Here is an 18,764-nt window from a genome sequence, read left to right as displayed (position 1 = left end):
TCTGGAACAGTCGTGTTTATAGCTACCGTTATCGCTAATGTCAAGCCTGCTCATCTTGACATTGAAATCCCCAACTATGATGTCACAGTCTTTAGCTATGATATTCAATTCTCGAAAGAAAGAAGACCTGTCCCCCTCGTGGTTGGGCGCATAAATGTTCAGTAATTTGTAGACAGTGTCTTCAAAAACAAAGCCCACTTTAACCCACCTCCCCCCAATGTCTTTGTCTATTAGAGTGGCATCAGCCTCAATGTGGCTACTCACCATGATGCTTACTCCTCGTGCCCGCTGAGTCCCATGGCTTGAAAAGTAGGATCCAGGCCACCTTTTCTTGCACTGAGTTTCACAGTCAGTGTCCCAGTGGGTTTCTTGGAGACAGATTATTTCTGCATCACACATTTTTACGACTTTAGTGAACTTGTCCATGTCACGTAGTCCACGTATGTTGAATGATGCTATTTTGACCATGGTGAGTGGGAAAGACAGAGAAAAATAATCCCCAAACAAAAAACATGATGCACACCCTTTTCAGTCCATTATTATTTACCCCTCTTAGTCTTGCCCTTTCTGCTTGTTCCCTCTTCCCTCCCCTTACTAACTCCATCCCATTCCGAAGCCTTAGGGTTCGGCTGTCGTCTCTCACTCCCCTGCCCGTGTAGAGGCCCTCTCTGCCCCGGCTGCCCGCAAGGCAAGGACGCAAGGCTGGCCGAACTGCCCTCCCTCTGGTTGCTGCGGCTCCTGTCCCCTGATGTTGTTACAGCCTGACCCCTCAGCGACCCGTGCGCCAGAGTGGAGACGCTCGTCGGCATCCTCCCCACCCTCTCAGAGGCCGCAGTCAAACCGCCGCTTCCTCTTTTCTCCTCCTCCTCCTCTTCCTCCTCGACCTCGCTCTCCTCCTCCATCTCATGGCGTGCAGCTGACTGGGGCCCCTCTGCTTCGCCATCAGTCGCAATGCCATCAGGATGATTTCCTGTCTCCGTCTCTTCTGCCCCGTCCTCTACTCCCTCGCCGGTGTCCCTTTCTGTCTCCTCTTTGGGATCTGCTCCAGGCATGGCTGCGCATTCTCGTGCGTAGTGTCCGATCTCCCCGCACTTGAAGCACTTGAACTCCGGGCACTCCCGTAGGATGTGTCCGGGCTGGAGGCACAGCCTGCAAACTTTAGATTGATTATCGTGCAGCACTCTGAAGTATTCAATCCCTTCCAGCGTCTCAAATTTGGTGCTGTAAGGTAAAGAGGAGACCTTTTCATTGAAACGGACTTTGAGGAATCTCGTCCCGTCAAAAACGTCCGTCCCGGCCCACTTCCTCCGCTTGATAGGAGACACCGGCTCCACGCCCCACTGCTCCAGTTTAGTAACAATTTGATTGTCTGTGACATACAGGGGAAGGTTCAAAAAGGAGACGATCCTGGTGTCCCTCGTAACTTCCGATGCCACCACTCTGGAGTTTCTAATCTTGAAGCCGTCCAGCAGTCTTGTTTTCCCTTTCGGGTTACTCATCGTGAGCTCCCATCGTTTGTCGCTTTTCGACCTGCAGCCCAATACTCTCCCACACGTGTTGTCAACCGCACGCAGAAGCTCCATCATGGAGATTTTGTCTTCTCCCTCCACGTCCACATTAACCACCAGGTCTCTGTCCATCTCTCTCCCTTCCCCCTCCCTCCCCGCCGCTTCCGCTGCGACCGCCGTCTCTTTCACCAACCCCATTGCTGTGGCCCCTACACCTCGTCTCTCTTTTCGTTTCTCCGCTCGACTCTCCACCACCACAAATTCTCCTCTCTCCCCCTTCTCCATCACGCTTTCTGCCTCAGTCGGATTCGCGTCCTGCTGGGGCTTCTTTGTTTCCGCCGCTATACCTCCATTTTGTTTGTCCGTCTGCCCGTCGTCGTAAGTCTTGTCCGGTCCGAGTGTCCTTGCCGTCTGTGCCATTTTCGTGCTTCTAAAGCCACAAAAGTTTCCCCCGTGCAGCAGAAAGCTGCTGGGGGGAGTTAGAAACGTGATTTTCAGAGACTGCTCTCGTTTCCCCGTCGATTTAATGTCTTTTTCGTCCGCTCCGCCGCCACCACGCCAACCCGGAAGTTATCAGAGTGGTATGGCCGTAAGCCGTTGAGCCGGCACCGTGCCGCTCTTTTATATATAATTCGGCCTCCGCGCTTCTTCTTTCTGCTATCAGCTTATTTCACCAGTTTCTGCGTTTATGACCAGCTACGTGACATCTTATTGCGTTTGCTGTGGAAAGAGTCAAGTGTTAAGTTTAAGAATAAGACTAAAACATAAGAGGTGGCCATTGAGTAGCTTGTAGTGATCTTTGACCAAAATGTATGTCTGGTTTTTCCTATACGTTTGCTTTGTGGATTATAGTTGGGGCGGGGGGATAAAAGGCTTACAGCACCTGGTATTCCCAGGCGGTCTCCCATCCAAGTACTAAGCAGGCCCGACCCTGCTTGGCTTCCGAGATCGGACGAGATCGGGCGTTATCAGAGTGGTATGGCCGTAAGCCGTTGAGCCGGCACCGTGCCGCTCTTTTATATATAATTCGGCCTCCGCGCTTCTTCTTTCTGCTATCAGCTTATTTCACCAGTTTCTGCGTTTATGACCAGCTACGTGACATCTTATTGCGTTTGCTGTGGAAAGAGTCAAGTGTTAAGTGTAAGAATATGTCACGTGTCAGGAAAGAACCCAAAAGCAGACGGGACAACCAGGTAAGGGAAGAAATCAAGTCTTTATGGAAGTAACCGATCTCAGGGGTAGAGCAGGAGTTCGCTCAGTGGCTGGTAGGCAGGCGGGCAGGCAGAAGTCCATGAAAGGCGACGTTCCAGCGCAGACTGGTTCACAGTGGAGGCTTTTTAAGGGTGATGGCGATCGCTTTGATGTCAACGGAGAGCGGCGATTCCTTTGATGGCCAACTGGTGTACCGCGATGAAGGGGGGGGGTCAGCAGGTGTCAAGGGCGATCGCTTTGATGTCAAGGGCGAGAGACTGTGACAGAATAAGACTAAAACATAAGAGGTGGCCATTGAGTAGCTTGTAGTGATCTTTGACCAAAATGTATGTCTGGTTTTTCCTATACGTTTGCTTTGTGGATTATAGTTGGGGCGGGGGGATAAAAGGCTTACAGCACCTGGTATTCCCAGGCGGTCTCCCATCCAAGTACTAACCAGGCCCGACCCTGCTTGGCTTCCGAGATCGGACGAGATCGGGCGTTATCAGAGTGGTATGGCCGTAAGCCGTTGAGCCGGCACCGTGCCGCTCTTTTATATATAATTCGGCCTCCGCGCTTCTTCTTTCTGCTATCAGCTTATTTCACCAGTTTCTGCGTTTATGACCAGCTACGTGACATCTTATTGCGTTTGCTGTGGAAAGAGTCAAGTGTTAAGTGTAAGAATATGTCACGTATCAGGAAAGAACCCAAAAGCAGACGGGACAACCAGGTAAGGGAAGAAATCAATCTTTATGGAAGTAACCGATCTCAGGGGTAGAGTAGGAGTTCGCTCAGTGGCTGGTAGGCAGGCGGGCAGGCAGAAGTCCATGAAAGGCGACGTTCCAGCGCAGACTGGTTCACAGTGGAGGCTTTTTAAGGGTGATGGCGATCGCTTTGATGTCAAGGGAGAGCGGCGATTCCTTTGATGGCCAACTGGTGTACCGCGGTGAAGGGGGGGGGGGGTCAGCAGGTGTCAAGGGCGATCGCTTTGATGTCAAGGGCGAGAGACTGTGACAGAATAAGACTAAAACATAAGAGGTGGCCATTGAGTAGCTTGTAGTGATCTTTGACCAAAATGTATGTCTGGCTTTTCCTATACGTTTGCTTTGTGGATTATAGTTGGGGCGGGGGGATAAAAGGCTTACAGCACCTGGTATTCCCAGGCGGTCTCCCATCCAAGTACTAACCAGGCCCGACCCTGCTTGGCTTCCGAGATCGGACGCGATCGGGCGTTATTTTTTTTTTTTTTTTTTTTGTCTTTTATTATGAAAATATATTTTTGGGAACAAAAATACATTTTTGATTGCATGTATTGTCCATCAATTCCACATTGTTACATTTGTTTTACACTTTGTTTCGCTTACACAAGATAGTATCCGTCTCTCTTTATACATAAAATAAAGCCATGCTTTCCAAATCATCAACTTAAATCAGCGCTTTGGAATCAGAACAGAAAATGAAACAAATCAGCCCTTTTGAACAAACCTTAGACTGTGTTTTTAAAAGAAAGTGACATTAAAACACCACTTTGAGATTTTAAATGACACACATTCCACATTAAACAGAATGATCCCATCCTCCCCTTAACTTCAATAAAACATAACAGAGAAAGTTAAAAGAAAACCGTAACGCGTCTTTAACTTTGTTTATATTTACACTTCCAATAATCATCATTTTCCGTTCACATCATTTCAGACTTTTTCCCTCCCTCCCTCACCAGTTCCACACAATCTCCCCCCTCCTGTTGAGGGAGAGGAGATGGCTGTCTCTGATGAAGAGCCGGGTGAAGTCCGCATCGCCGTGCGTCAGTCTGTAATGTGTTTGTTTTTTGACCATGTTTTTGAAAATGTTCCAAACCGGGATGATTCTGCGTTCAAAGTGCGCAATGTTCCGACGTGATTTGACGGCCCACCGGGCGTGACTTAAGAGCAATTTGCACAGCGCTGCGTTCTTCACCCTGCTCTTCTCCCACACTCCAAACACAAAGAATACATCCCACGAATCCCCGCTGTCCCAAATTAATCCCAGTTTGTTGACTAAGCACTTTTTCAGGGTTTCAAAGAAGCTCGCCAGCTCCGAGCAGTGGCGGTACATGTGCAATAGTGTTTCAGGCAGCAGGCCACAGACGTCGCACTCCCTGCCGACCCCCTTGTCAAATTGGTGCAGAATAACGTTAGTGAACACTTTGTTGTGTCGGATTTTGTAGTCGTTGTCTTCTGCCTCAATGCTGTTCCCTCTCACCCTCCATTGTCCCCAGATTTGTCCCACATTCAAATTGGGCATAACTTTGCCCCAGAACGGCAGAGAGGTCGGACGTTGCGACGCCTGTGCCAGAAACTTTCCATAGATCTGTTTGCTTGTCAATCTGTGTATACTCCTCCACTCTCCTCCTTGCTCCACCAACATGGCTGGGAGCTCCCCCTCTCTGTTCTGTACCACTCTCCGCTCTATGGTTGTCCGCCATTCTTTTGGGATGCTTTCCTTTAAGTCGTTATAATAGCTTGTTGTCTCCGTAATTTTGGCCTCATAGTTTATCTCCTTTATACTGTCATATATGGCTTGGGGGGGGAGAAAACCCGGCATCAGTTCATACATGACGTCCTTCAACTGGACCAAACCTGCTGTTAACATGTCATTATTACATAGAAGCTTACCTGTCTTTTGAATTTTCTTATTTAGAAAGATTGGCATTTCTCTGATGACGTTTACCGAGTCACATGCATAGTCTATATGCTTTAGAAATTCCGCTTGAGCGGACAGGACTTCTCTATAGAAACCTGGAAGCCCCGCCATCATCGGTCGCTTTAGTTGCATCAGCAGCACAAAATCGCCTATGTGAAATACCTTGTTTATGAAGTAAGCCATCAGGCTTTTCCAGCCGTGGGCTGTGGAGTCACACAGATATTTTTGCACAGTTTTGATCCTGAACGCCCTTTTTTTGCTTTCTATATCTACTAATTGAAGTCCTCCCTCTCTGTACTTACTTATTAATGTTTTTCGTGCTATTTTACTTACTTTTGCCCTCCACAAAAAATTGGTTATAATTTCATTTATTCTGTTTAATACCCATAAGGGTAGTTCTATAACTGCTAATGTATAGTTTAGTTTTGACAATATTAAGTTGTTTAGAACCACTACTCTACCTTTGAGTTTTAGGTCTCTCAGTTTCCAATAATTTAGACATTTTTCTATTTTACTAATAATTTCCGTCCATGACAGATCACGAGCTGCCACTACATCTTTACCGATGTAGGTACCTAGAATTTTTATATGCTTGCTTTGTATTTTAAAAGGTGTGGTCTCCTGCTGAGGCTCAGCCATGTTAATGAACATGATTTCTGACTTACCTACATTTATGCGGGAGCCAGAGGCTCGACCGTACATGTTTATTACTGCCATTGCTCTCTCTATGCTTGCCATGTCCTTTACTGTTAGGGTGGTGTCATCAGCAAATTGCTGGACGACACAGGATCCTCCCCCTGGTAACTCAATACCTCTAATACCCTTGTCTTGTTTTAATAGAATTCCTAGTGGCTCTGCTATTATTGTGTACAGGATTGAGGATAGTGGACAGCCTTGTCTGACCGACCTTTCCAGAGGAAACGCATCAGTGGTTGCACCGTTGCATTTGACCTTACCTGTAGCTTTGCTATATAATAATTTTACCCAAGTTAGAAATCTGTCTCCAAAACCTACCTTCTCCAGTACATTAAACATAAATTGATGCTCTACTCGGTCAAAGGCTTTATTGAAGTCAATGGCCAGAAGGACACCTGCTTGATCTGTCTCTTTTAAATACTCCACCACATCTCTTATGGTGCGTACTGTGTCAGTGACTTCTCTCCCTGGCACACTATAAGCCTGGGTGGCTTCTATTATTGTATGTAATATTTGTTTGACTCTGTTTGCCAATATTTTCATTAGTATTTTGTAGTCATTGTTCAACAGAGTAATGGGCCTATAATTTGTTAGTTTATTCTTCTCCCCTTTCTTAAAAATTAAAGTGATCAAGCCTAGAGTCATTGACTCCGGTACCTTCTGTTCTTTTTCCATTGTTTTATACAATTTCAGTAGTGTTGGTTTGAGCGTGTTGCAGAAAGCTTTATAGAAGTTTGCCGTCAACCCATCACTACCTGGGCTTTTATTTGACATCATTTGATTTATTGCACACTCTATATCTTCCTCAGTTATTTCCTGTTCACACGCTGATTTATCCTCATCATTTAATTTAGCAGTCATCTCTTCCAATATGTCATTTGTAGCTTGTATGTCTGAACTCTCAGTTTTAAACAAGTCACTATAAAAAGTTTGTACTGTTTCCAGAATGTCTACGAAATTGGTCACTACTTTACCTTCTTTATTTTTGATTTCTTGCAAATAACACTGATTTTGTTTCCTTTTTTCCAAGTTGAGGAAAAAAGCTGTACTTTTCTCCCCTTCTACTGCATATTGAGCACGGCTCCTCACTATAGCACCTTCACATTTTATCCTTTCAATTTCATTTATTTCATTTTGAATATTCACAAGCCTTTCAACATTGACAACCGGTTGTGCATTTAATTTAGCAATTGTATTTCTTAATGATCTTTCTTTTTCTCTAGTTTTAAAGTTCAATCTTTTCGCAAACTGAATACTTTTTTGTTTAATTCTCACTTTTAATTTCTCCCACCCCTCTATGATATTTTCCCCAAACTCAGGCTGTGAACATTCAAATGAGATCACTTTAGAGATGCATTCAACATAATCCCTTCTGTTCAGCAGGCTAGCATTAAGGTGCCACACGCCTCCCCCCCTCCCCCTCCTTTTACCCCCCATTCCCACACGCAGGATGGCATGATCACTAATGAAATTTAAACAATAGCGCACAGTATCGAAAAGGTCGATCTGCGGTTTCTTGACTAAACAAAAATCAATCCGACTTTGCCGTACAGTGTCCATTTGTGGCTGTACTCTCGAGTACTCTCGTGTTATGGGATTTCTGGTTCTCCATAAATCACAGAAATTATTCTTGGCCATAAACAGATTCAGGGCCGCTCTAGAACAGTCGTGTTTATAGCTACCGTTATCGCTAATGTCAAGCCTGCTCATCTTGACATTGAAATCCCCAACTATGATGTCACAGTCTTTAGCTATGATATTCAATTCTCGAAAGAAAGAAGACCTGTCCCCCTCGTGGTTGGGCGCATAAATGTTCAGTAATTTGTAGACAGTGTCTTCAAAAACAAAGCCCACTTTAACCCACCTCCCCCCAATGTCTTTGTCTATTAGAGTGGCATCAGCCTCAATGTGGCTACTCACCATGATGCTTACTCCTCGTGCCCGCTGAGTCCCATGGCTTGAAAAGTAGGATCCAGGCCACCTTTTCTTGCACTGAGTTTCACAGTCAGTGTCCCAGTGGGTTTCTTGGAGACAGATTATTTCTGCATCACACATTTTTACGACTTTAGTGAACTTGTCCATGTCACGTAGTCCACGTACGTTGAATGATGCTATTTTGACCATGGTGAGTGGGAAAGACAGAGAAAAATAATCCCCAAACAAAAAACATGATGCACACCCTTTTCAGTCCATTATTATTTACCCCTCTTAGTCTTGCCCTTTCTGCTTGTTCCCTCTTCCCTCCCCTTACTAACTCCATCCCATTCCGAAGCCTTAGGGTTCGGCTGTCGTCTCTCACTCCCCTGCCCGTGTAGAGGCCCTCTCTGCCCCGGCTGCCCGCAAGGCAAGGACGCAAGGCTGGCCGAACTGCCCTCCCTCTGGTTGCTGCGGCTCCTGTCCCCTGATGTTGTTACAGCCTGACCCCTCAGCGACCCGTGCGCCAGAGTGGAGACGCTCGTCGGCATCCTCCCCACCCTCTCAGAGGCCGCAGTCAAACCGCCGCTTCCTCTTTTCTCCTCCTCCTCCTCTTCCTCCTCGACCTCGCTCTCCTCCTCCATCTCATGGCGTGCAGCTGACTGGGGCCCCTCTGCTTCGCCATCAGTCGCAATGCCATCAGGATGATTTCCTGTCTCCGTCTCTTCTGCCCCGTCCTCCACTCCCTCGCCGGTGTCCCTCTCTGTCTCCTCTTTGGGATCTGCTCCAGGCATGGCTGCGCATTCTCGTGCGTAGTGTCCGATCTCCCCGCACTTGAAGCACTTGAACTCCGGGCACTCCCGTAGGATGTGTCCGGGCTGGAGGCACAGCCTGCAAACTTTAGATTGATTATCGTGCAGCACTCTGAAGTATTCAATCCCTTCCAGCGTCTCAAATTTGGTGCTGTAAGGTAAAGAGGAGACATTTTCATTGAAACGGACTTTGAGGAATCTCGTCCCGTCAAAAACGTCCGTCCCGGCCCACTTCCTCCGCTTGATAGGAGACACCGGCTCCACGCCCCACTGCTTCAGTTTAGTAACAATTTGATTGTCTGTGACATACAGGGGAAGGTTCAAAAAGGAGACGATCCTGGTGTCCCTCGTAACTTCCGATGCCACCACTCTGGAGTTTCTAATCTTGAAGCCGTCCAGCAGTCTTGTTTTCCCTTTCGGGTTACTCATCGTGAGCTCCCATCGCTTGTCGCTTTTCGACCTGCAGCCCAATACTCTCCCACACGTGTTGTCAACCGCACGCAGAAGCTCCATCATGGAGATTTTGTCTTCTCCCTCCACGTCCACATTAACCACCAGGTCTCTATCCATCTCTCTCCCTTCCCCCTCCCTCCCCGCCGCTTCCGCTGCGACCGCCGTCTCTTTCACCAACCCCATTGCTGTGGCCCCTCCACCTCGTCTCTCTTTTCGTTTCTCCGCTCGACTCTCCACCACCACAAATTCTCCTCTCTCCCCCTTCTCCATCACGCTTTCTGCCTCAGTCGGATTCGCGTCCTGCTGGGGCTTCTTTGTTTCCGCCGCTATACCTCCATTTTGTTTGTCCGTCTGCCCGTCGTCGTAAGTCTTGTCCGGTCCGAGTGTCCTTGCCGTCTGTGCCATTTTCGTGCTTCTAAAGCCACAAAAGTTTCCCCCGTGCAGCAGAAAGCTGCTGGGGGGGAGTTAGAAACGTGATTTTCAGAGACTGCTCTCGTTTCCCCGTCGATTTAATGTCTTTTTCGTCCGCTCCGCCGCCACCACGCCAACCCGGAAGTTATCAGAGTGGTATGGCCGTAAGCCATTGAGCCGGCACCGTGCCGCTCTTTTATATATAATTCGGCCTCCGCGCTTCTTCTTTCTGCGATCAGCTTATTTCACCAGTTTCTGCGTTTATGACCAGCTACGTGACATCTTATTGCGTTTGCTGTGGAAAGAGTCAAGTGTTAAGTTTAAGAATAAGACTAAAACATAAGAGGTGGCCATTGAGTAGCTTGTAGTGATCTTTGACCAAAATGTATGTCTGGCTTTTCCTATACGTTTGCTTTGTGGATTATAGTTGGGGCGGGGGGATAAAAGGCATACAGCACCTGGTATTCCCAGGCGGTCTCCCATCCAAGTACTAACCAGGCCCGACCCTGCTTGGCTTCCGAGATCGGACGAGATCGGGCGTTATCAGAGTGGTATGGCCGTAAGCCGTTGAGCCGGCACCGTGCCGCTCTTTTATATATAATTCGGCCTCCGCGCTTCTTCTTTCTGCTATCAGCTTATTTCACCAGTTTCTGCGTTTATGACCAGCTACGTGACATCTTATTGCGTTTGCTGTGGAAAGAGTCAAGTGTTAAGTGTAAGAATATGTCACGTATCAGGAAAGAACCCAAAAGCAGACGGGACAACCAGGTAAGGGAAGAAATCAATCTTTATGGAAGTAACCGATCTCAGGGGTAGAGTAGGAGTTCGCTCAGTGGCTGGTAGGCAGGCGGGCAGGCAGAAGTCCATGAAAGGCGACGTTCCAGCGCAGACTGGTTCACAGTGGAGGCTTTTTAAGGGTGATGGCGATCGCTTTGATGTCAACGGAGAGCGGCGATTCCTTTGATGGCCAACTGGTGTACCGCGGTGAAGGGGGGGGGTCAGCAGGTGTCAAGGGCGATCGCTTTGATGTCAAGGGCGAGAGACTGTGACAGAATAAGACTAAAACATAAGAGGTGGCCATTGAGTAGCTTGTAGTGATCTTTGACCAAAATGTATGTCTGGTTTTTCCTATACGTTTGCTTTGTGGATTATAGTTGGGGCGGGGGGATAAAAGGCTTACAGCACCTGGTATTCCCAGGCGGTCTCCCATCCAAGTACTAACCAGGCCCGACCCTGCTTGGCTTCCGAGATCGGACGAGATCGGGCGTTATTTTTTTTTTTTTTTTTTTGTCTTTTATTATGAAAATATATTTTTGGGAACAAAAATACATTTTTGATTGCATGTATTGTCCATCAATTCCACATTGTTACATTTGTTTTACACTTTGTTTCGCTTACACAAGATAGTATCCGTCTCTCTTTATACATAAAATAAAGCCATGCTTTCCAAATCATCAACTTAAATCAGCGCTTTGGAATCAGAACAGAAAATGAAACAAATCAGCCCTTTTGAACAAACCTTAGACTGTGTTTTTAAAAGAAAGTGACATTAAAACACCACTTTGAGATTTTAAATGACACACATTCCACATTAAACAGAATGATCCCATCCTCCCCTTAACTTCAATAAAACATAACAGAGAAAGTTAAAAGAAAACCGTAACGCGTCTTTAACTTTGTTTATATTTACACTTCCAATAATCATCATTTTCCGTTCACATCATTTCAGACTTTTTCCCTCCCCTCCCTCCCTCCCTCCCTCCCTCCCTCACCAGTTCCACACAATCTCCCCCCTCCTGTTGAGGGAGAGGAGATGGCTGTCTCTGATGAAGAGCCGGGTGAAGTCCGCATCGCCGTGCGTCAGTCTGTAATGTGTTTGTTTTTTGACCATGTTTTTGAAAATGTTCCAAACCGGGATGATTCTGCGTTCAAAGTGCGCAATGTTCCGACGTGATTTGACGGCCCACCGGGCGTGACTTAAGAGGAATTTGCACAGCGCTGCGTTCTTCACCCTGCTCTTCTCCCACACTCCAAACACAAAGAATACATCCCACGAATCCCCGCTGTCCCAAATTAATCCCAGTTTGTTGACTAAGCACTTTTTCAGGGTTTCAAAGAAGCTCGCCAGCTCCGAGCAGTGGCGGTACATGTGCAATAGTGTTTCAGGCAGCAGGCCACAGACGTCGCACTCCCTGCCGACCCCCTTGTCAAATTGGTGCAGAATAACGTTAGTGAACACTTTGTTGTGTCGGATTTTGTAGTCGTTGTCTTCTGCCTCAATGCTGTTCCCTCTCACCCTCCATTGTCCCCAGATTTGTCCCACATTCAAATTGGGCATAACTTTGCCCCAGAACGGCAGAGAGGTCGGACGTTGCGACGCCTGTGCCAGAAACTTTCCATAGATCTGTTTGCTTGTCAATCTGTGTATACTCCTCCACTCTCCTCCTTGCTCCACCAACATGGCTGGGAGCTCCCCCTCTCTGTTCTGTACCACTCTCCGCTCTATGGTTGTCCGCCATTCTTTTGGGATGCTTTCCTTTAAGTCGTTATAATAGCTTGTTGTCTCCGTAATTTTGGCCTCATAGTTTATCTCCTTTATACTGTCATATATGGCTTGGGGGGGGAGAAAACCCGGCATCAGTTCATACATGACGTCCTTCAACTGGACCAAACCTGCTGTTAACATGTCATTATTACATAGAAGCTTACCTGTCTTTTGAATTTTCTTATTTAGAAAGATTGGCATTTCTCTGATGACGTTTACCGAGTCACATGCATAGTCTATATGCTTTAGAAATTCCGCGTGAGCGGACAGGACTTCTCTATAGAAACCTGGAAGCCCCGCCATCATCGGTCGCTTTAGTTGCATCAGCAGCACAAAATCGCCTATGTGAAATACCTTGTTTATGAAGTAAGCCATCAGGCTTTTCCAGCCGTGGGCTGTGGAGTCACACAGATATTTTTGCACAGTTTTGATCCTGAACGCCCTTTTTTTGCTTTCTATATCTACTAATTGAAGTCCTCCCTCTCTGTACTTACTTATTAATGTTTTTCGTGCTATTTTACTTACTTTTGCCCTCCACAAAAAATTGGTTATAATTTCATTTATTCTGTTTAATACCCATAAGGGTAGTTCTATAACTGCTAATGTATAGTTTAGTTTTGACAATATTAAGTTGTTTAGAACCACTACTCTACCTTTGAGTTTTAGGTCTCTCAGTTTCCAATAATTTAGACATTTTTCTATTTTACTAATAATTTCCGTCCATGACAGATCACGAGCTGCCACTACATCTTTACCGATGTAGGTACCTAGAATTTTTATATGCTTGCTTTGTATTTTAAAAGGTGTGGTCTCCTGCTGAGGCTCAGCCATGTTAATGAACATGATTTCTGACTTACCTACATTTATGCGGGAGCCAGAGGCTCGACCGTACATGTTTATTACTGCCATTGCTCTCTCTATGCTTGCCATGTCCTTTACTGTTAGGGTGGTGTCATCAGCAAATTGCTGGACGACACAGGATCCTCCCCCTGGTAACTCAATACCTCTAATACCCTTGTCTTGTTTTAATAGAATTCCTAGTGGCTCTGCTATTATTGTGTACAGGATTGAGGATAGTGGACAGCCTTGTCTGACCGACCTTTCCAGAGGAAACGCATCAGTGGTTGCACCGTTGCATTTGACCTTACCTGTAGCTTTGCTATATAATAATTTTACCCAAGTTAGAAATCTGTCTCCAAAACCTACCTTCTCCAGTACATTAAACATAAATTGATGCTCTACTCGGTCAAAGGCTTTATTGAAGTCAATGGCCAGAAGGACACCTGCTTGATCTGTCTCTTTTAAATACTCCACCACATCTCTTATGGTGCGTACTGTGTCAGTGACTTCTCTCCCTGGCACACTATAAGCCTGGGTGGCTTCTATTATTGTATGTAATATTTGTTTGACTCTGTTTGCCAATATTTTCATTAGTATTTTGTAGTCATTGTTCAACAGAGTAATGGGCCTATAATTTGTTAGTTTATTCTTCTCCCCTTTCTTAAAAATTAAAGTGATCAAGCCTAGAGTCATTGACTCCGGTACCTTCTGTTCTTTTTCCATTGTTTTATACAATTTCAGTAGTGTTGGTTTGAGCGTGTTGCAGAAAGCTTTATAGAAGTTTGCCGTCAACCCATCACTACCTGGGCTTTTATTTGACATCATTTGATTTATTGCACACTCTATATCTTCCTCAGTTATTTCCTGTTCACACGCTGATTTATCCTCATCATTTAATTTAGCAGTCATCTCTTCCAATATGTCATTTGTAGCTTGTATGTCTGAACTCTCAGTTTTAAACAAGTCACTATAAAAAGTTTGTACTGTTTCCAGAATGTCTACGAAATTGGTCACTACTTTACCTTCTTTATTTTTGATTTCTTGCAAATAACACTGATTTTGTTTCCTTTTTTCCAAGTTGAGGAAAAAAGCTGTGCTTTTCTCCCCTTCTACTGCATATTGAGCACGGCTCCTCACTATAGCACCTTCACATTTTATCCTTTCAATTTCATTTATTTCATTTTGAATATTCACAAGCCTTTCAACATTGACAACCGGTTGTGCATTTAATTTAGCAATTGTATTTCTTAATGATCTTTCTTTTTCTCTAGTTTTAAAGTTCAATCTTTTCGCAAACTGAATACTTTTTTGTTTAATTCTCACTTTTAATTTCTCCCACCCCTCTATGATATTTTCCCCAAACTCAGGCTGTGAACATTCAAATGAGATCACTTTAGAGATGCATTCAACATAATCCCTTCTGTTCAGCAGGCTAGCATTAAGGTGCCACACGCCTCCCCCCCTCCCCCTCCTTTTACCCCCCATTCCCACACGCAGGATGGCATGATCACTAATGAAATTTAAACAATAGCGCACAGTATCGAAAAGGTCGATCTGCGGTTTCTTGACTAAACAAAAATCAATCCGACTTTGCCGTACAGTGTCCATTTGTGGCTGTACTCTCGAGTACTCTCGTGTTATGGGATTTCTGGTTCTCCATAAATCACAGAAATTATTCTTGGCCATAAACAGATTCAGGGCCGCTCTAGAACAGTCGTGTTTATAGCTACCGTTATCGCTAATGTCAAGCCTGCTCATCTTGACATTGAAATCCCCAACTATGATGTCACAGTCTTTAGCTATGATATTCAATTCTCGAAAGAAAGAAGACCTGTCCCCCTCGTGGTTGGGCGCATAAATGTTCAGTAATTTGTAGACAGTGTCTTCAAAAACAAAGCCCACTTTAACCCACCTCCCCCCAATGTCTTTGTCTATTAGAGTGGCATCAGCCTCAATGTGGCTACTCACCATGATGCTTACTCCTCGTGCCCGCTGAGTCCCATGGCTTGAAAAGTAGGATCCAGGCCACCTTTTCTTGCACTGAGTTTCACAGTCAGTGTCCCAGTGGGTTTCTTGGAGACAGATTATTTCTGCATCACACATTTTTACGACTTTAGTGAACTTGTCCATGTCACGTAGTCCACGTACGTTGAATGATGCTATTTTGACCATGGTGAGTGGGAAAGACAGAGAAAAATAATCCCCAAACAAAAAACATGATGCACACCCTTTTCAGTCCATTATTATTTACCCCTCTTAGTCTTGCCCTTTCTGCTTGTTCCCTCTTCCCTCCCCTTACTAACTCCATCCCATTCCGAAGCCTTAGGGTTCGGCTGTCGTCTCTCACTCCCCTGCCCGTGTAGAGGCCCTCTCTGCCCCGGCTGCCCGCAAGGCAAGGACGCAAGGCTGGCCGAACTGCCCTCCCTCTGGTTGCTGCGGCTCCTGTCCCCTGATGTTGTTACAGCCTGACCCCTCAGCGACCCGTGCGCCAGAGTGGAGACGCTCGTCGGCATCCTCCCCACCCTCTCAGAGGCCGCAGTCAAACCGCCGCTTCCTCTTTTCTCCTCCTCCTCCTCTTCCTCCTCGACCTCGCTCTCCTCCTCCATCTCATGGCGTGCAGCTGACTGGGGCCCCTCTGCTTCGCCATCAGTCGCAATGCCATCAGGATGATTTCCTGTCTCCGTCTCTTCTGCCCCGTCCTCCACTCCCTCGCCGGTGTCCCTCTCTGTCTCCTCTTTGGGATCTGCTCCAGGCATGGCTGCGCATTCTCGTGCGTAGTGTCCGATCTCCCCGCACTTGAAGCACTTGAACTCCGGGCACTCCCGTAGGATGTGTCCGGGCTGGAGGCACAGCCTGCAAACTTTAGATTGATTATCGTGCAGCACTCTGAAGTATTCAATCCCTTCCAGCGTCTCAAATTTGGTGCTGTAAGGTAAAGAGGAGACATTTTCATTGAAACGGACTTTGAGGAATCTCGTCCCGTCAAAAACGTCCGTCCCGGCCCACTTCCTCCGCTTGATAGGAGACACCGGCTCCACGCCCCACTGCTTCAGTTTAGTAACAATTTGATTGTCTGTGACATACAGGGGAAGGTTCAAAAAGGAGACGATCCTGGTGTCCCTCGTAACTTCCGATGCCACCACTCTGGAGTTTCTAATCTTGAAGCCGTCCAGCAGTCTTGTTTTCCCTTTCGGGTTACTCATCGTGAGCTCCCATCGCTTGTCGCTTTTCGACCTGCAGCCCAATACTCTCCCACACGTGTTGTCAACCGCACGCAGAAGCTCCATCATGGAGATTTTGTCTTCTCCCTCCACGTCCACATTAACCACCAGGTCTCTATCCATCTCTCTCCCTTCCCCCTCCCTCCCCGCCGCTTCCGCTGCGACCGCCGTCTCTTTCACCAACCCCATTGCTGTGGCCCCTACACCTCGTCTCTCTTTTCGTTTCTCCGCTCGACTCTCCACCACCACAAATTCTCCTCTCTCCCCCTTCTCCATCACGCTTTCTGCCTCAGTCGGATTCGCGTCCTGCTGGGGCTTCTTTGTTTCCGCCGCTATACCTCCATTTTGTTTGTCCGTCTGCCCGTCGTCGTAAGTCTTGTCCGGTCCGAGTGTCCTTGCCGTCTGTGCCATTTTCGTGCTTCTAAAGCCACAAAAGTTTCCCCCGTGCAGCAGAAAGCTGCTGGGGGGGAGTTAGAAACGTGATTTTCAGAGACTGCTCTCGTTTCCCCGTCGATTTAATGTCTTTTTCGTCCGCTCCGCCGCCACCACGCCAACCCGGAAGTTATCAGAGTGGTATGGCCGTAAGCCGTTGAGCCGGCACCGTGCCGCTCTTTTATATATAATTCGGCCTCCGCGCTTCTTCTTTCTGCTATCAGCTTATTTCACCAGTTTCTGCGTTTATGACCAGCTACGTGACATCTTATTGCGTTTGCTGTGGAAAGAGTCAAGTGTTAAGTGTAAGAATATGTCACGTATCAGGAAAGAACCCAAAAGCAGACGGGACAACCAGGTAAGGGAAGAAATCAATCTTTATGGAAGTAACCGATCTCAGGGGTAGAGTAGGAGTTCGCTCAGTGGCTGGTAGGCAGGCGGGCAGGCAGAAGTCCATGAAAGGCGACGTTCCAGCGCAGACTGGTTCACAGTGGAGGCTTTTTAAGGGTGATGGCGATCGCTTTGATGTCAAGGGAGAGCGGCGATTCCTTTGATGGCCAACTGGTGTACCGCGGTGAAGGGGGGGGGGTCAGCAGGTGTCAAGGGCGATCGCTTTGATGTCAAGGGCGAGAGACTGTGACAGAATAAGACTAAAACATAAGAGGTGGCCATTGAGTAGCTTGTAGTGATCTTTGACCAAAATGTATGTCTGGCTTTTCCTATACGTTTGCTTTGTGGATCATAGTTGGGGCGGGGGGATAAAAGGCTTACAGCACCTGGTATTCCCAGGCGGTCTCCCATCCAAGTACTAACCAGGCCCGACCCTGCTTGGCTTCCGAGATCGGACGAGATCGGGCGTTATTTTTTTTTTTTTTTTGTCTTTTATTATGAAAATATATTTTTGGGAACAAAAATACATTTTTGATTGCATGTATTGTCCATCAATTCCACATTGTTACATTTGTTTTACACTTTGTTTCGCTTACACAAGATAGTATCCGTCTCTCTTTATACATAAAATAAAGCCATGCTTTCCAAATCATCAACTTAAATCAGCGCTTTGGAATCAGAACAGAAAATGAAACAAATCAGCCCTTTTGAACAAACCTTAGACTGTGTTTTTAAAAGAAAGTGACATTAAAACACCACTTTGAGATTTTAAATGACACACATTCCACATTAAACAGAATGATCCCATCCTCCCCTTAACTTCAATAAAACATAACAGAGAAAGTTAAAAGAAAACCGTAACGCGTCTTTAACTTTGTTTATATTTACACTTCCAATAATCATCATTTTCCGTTCACATCATTTCAGACTTTTTCCCTCCCCTCCCTCCCTCCCTCCCTCCCTCACCAGTTCCACACAATCTCCCCCCTCCTGTTGAGGGAGAGGAGATGGCTGTCTCTGATGAAGAGCCGGGTGAAGTCCGCATCGCCGTGCGTCAGTCTGTAATGTGTTTGTTTTTTGACCATGTTTTTGAAAATGTTCCAAACCGGGATGATTCTGCGTTCAAAGTGCGCAATGTTCCGACGTGATTTGACGGCCCACCGGGCGTGACTTAAGAGGAATTTGCACAGCGCTGCGTTCTTCACCCTGCTCTTCTCCCACACTCCAAACACAAAGAATACATCCCACGAATCCCCGCTGTCCCAAATTAATCCCAGTTTGTTGACTAAGCACTTTTTCAGGGTTTCAAAGAAGCTCGCCAGCTCCGAGCAGTGGCGGTACATGTGCAATAGTGTTTCAGGCAGCAGGCCACAGACGTCGCACTCCCTGCCGACCCCCTTGTCAAATTGGTGCAGAATAACGTTAGTGAACACTTTGTTGTGTCGGATTTTGTAGTCGTTGTCTTCTGCCTCAATGCTGTTCCCTCTCACCCTCCATTGTCCCCAGATTTGTCCCACATTCAAATTGGGCATAACTTTGCCCCAGAACGGCAGAGAGGTCGGACGTTGCGACGCCTGTGCCAGAAACTTTCCATAGATCTGTTTGCTTGTCAATCTGTGTATACTCCTCCACTCTCCTCCTTGCTCCACCAACATGGCTGGGAGCTCCC

General features: G+C 46.6%; 3 non-coding genes across 3 annotated transcripts; all 3 read right to left on the bottom strand.

Annotated features, from left to right (window-relative positions):
• Nucleotides 1-2,379: 2,379 nt before the first annotated feature.
• Nucleotides 2,380-2,498, bottom strand: LOC130133008 (5S ribosomal RNA). The gene has a single exon (XR_008813228.1). It is a non-coding gene; the product is annotated as a 5S ribosomal RNA (ribosomal RNA).
• A 609-nt stretch (nt 2,499-3,107) lies between these two features.
• Nucleotides 3,108-3,226, bottom strand: LOC130132999 (5S ribosomal RNA). The gene has a single exon (XR_008813220.1). It is a non-coding gene; the product is annotated as a 5S ribosomal RNA (ribosomal RNA).
• A 6,887-nt stretch (nt 3,227-10,113) lies between these two features.
• Nucleotides 10,114-10,232, bottom strand: LOC130133001 (5S ribosomal RNA). Its single transcript, XR_008813222.1, has one exon. It is a non-coding gene; the product is annotated as a 5S ribosomal RNA (ribosomal RNA).
• Between the last annotated feature and the right edge of the window lie 8,532 nt (nt 10,233-18,764).

The sequence above is a fragment of the Lampris incognitus genome, unplaced genomic scaffold, assembly GCF_029633865.1.
Source record: "Lampris incognitus isolate fLamInc1 unplaced genomic scaffold, fLamInc1.hap2 scaffold_210, whole genome shotgun sequence".
NCBI classification, from domain to species: domain Eukaryota; kingdom Metazoa; phylum Chordata; class Actinopteri; order Lampriformes; family Lampridae; genus Lampris; species Lampris incognitus.
Note: the sequence above shows the minus strand (reverse complement) of the source record. Positions and strands in the feature narration are given on the sequence as shown.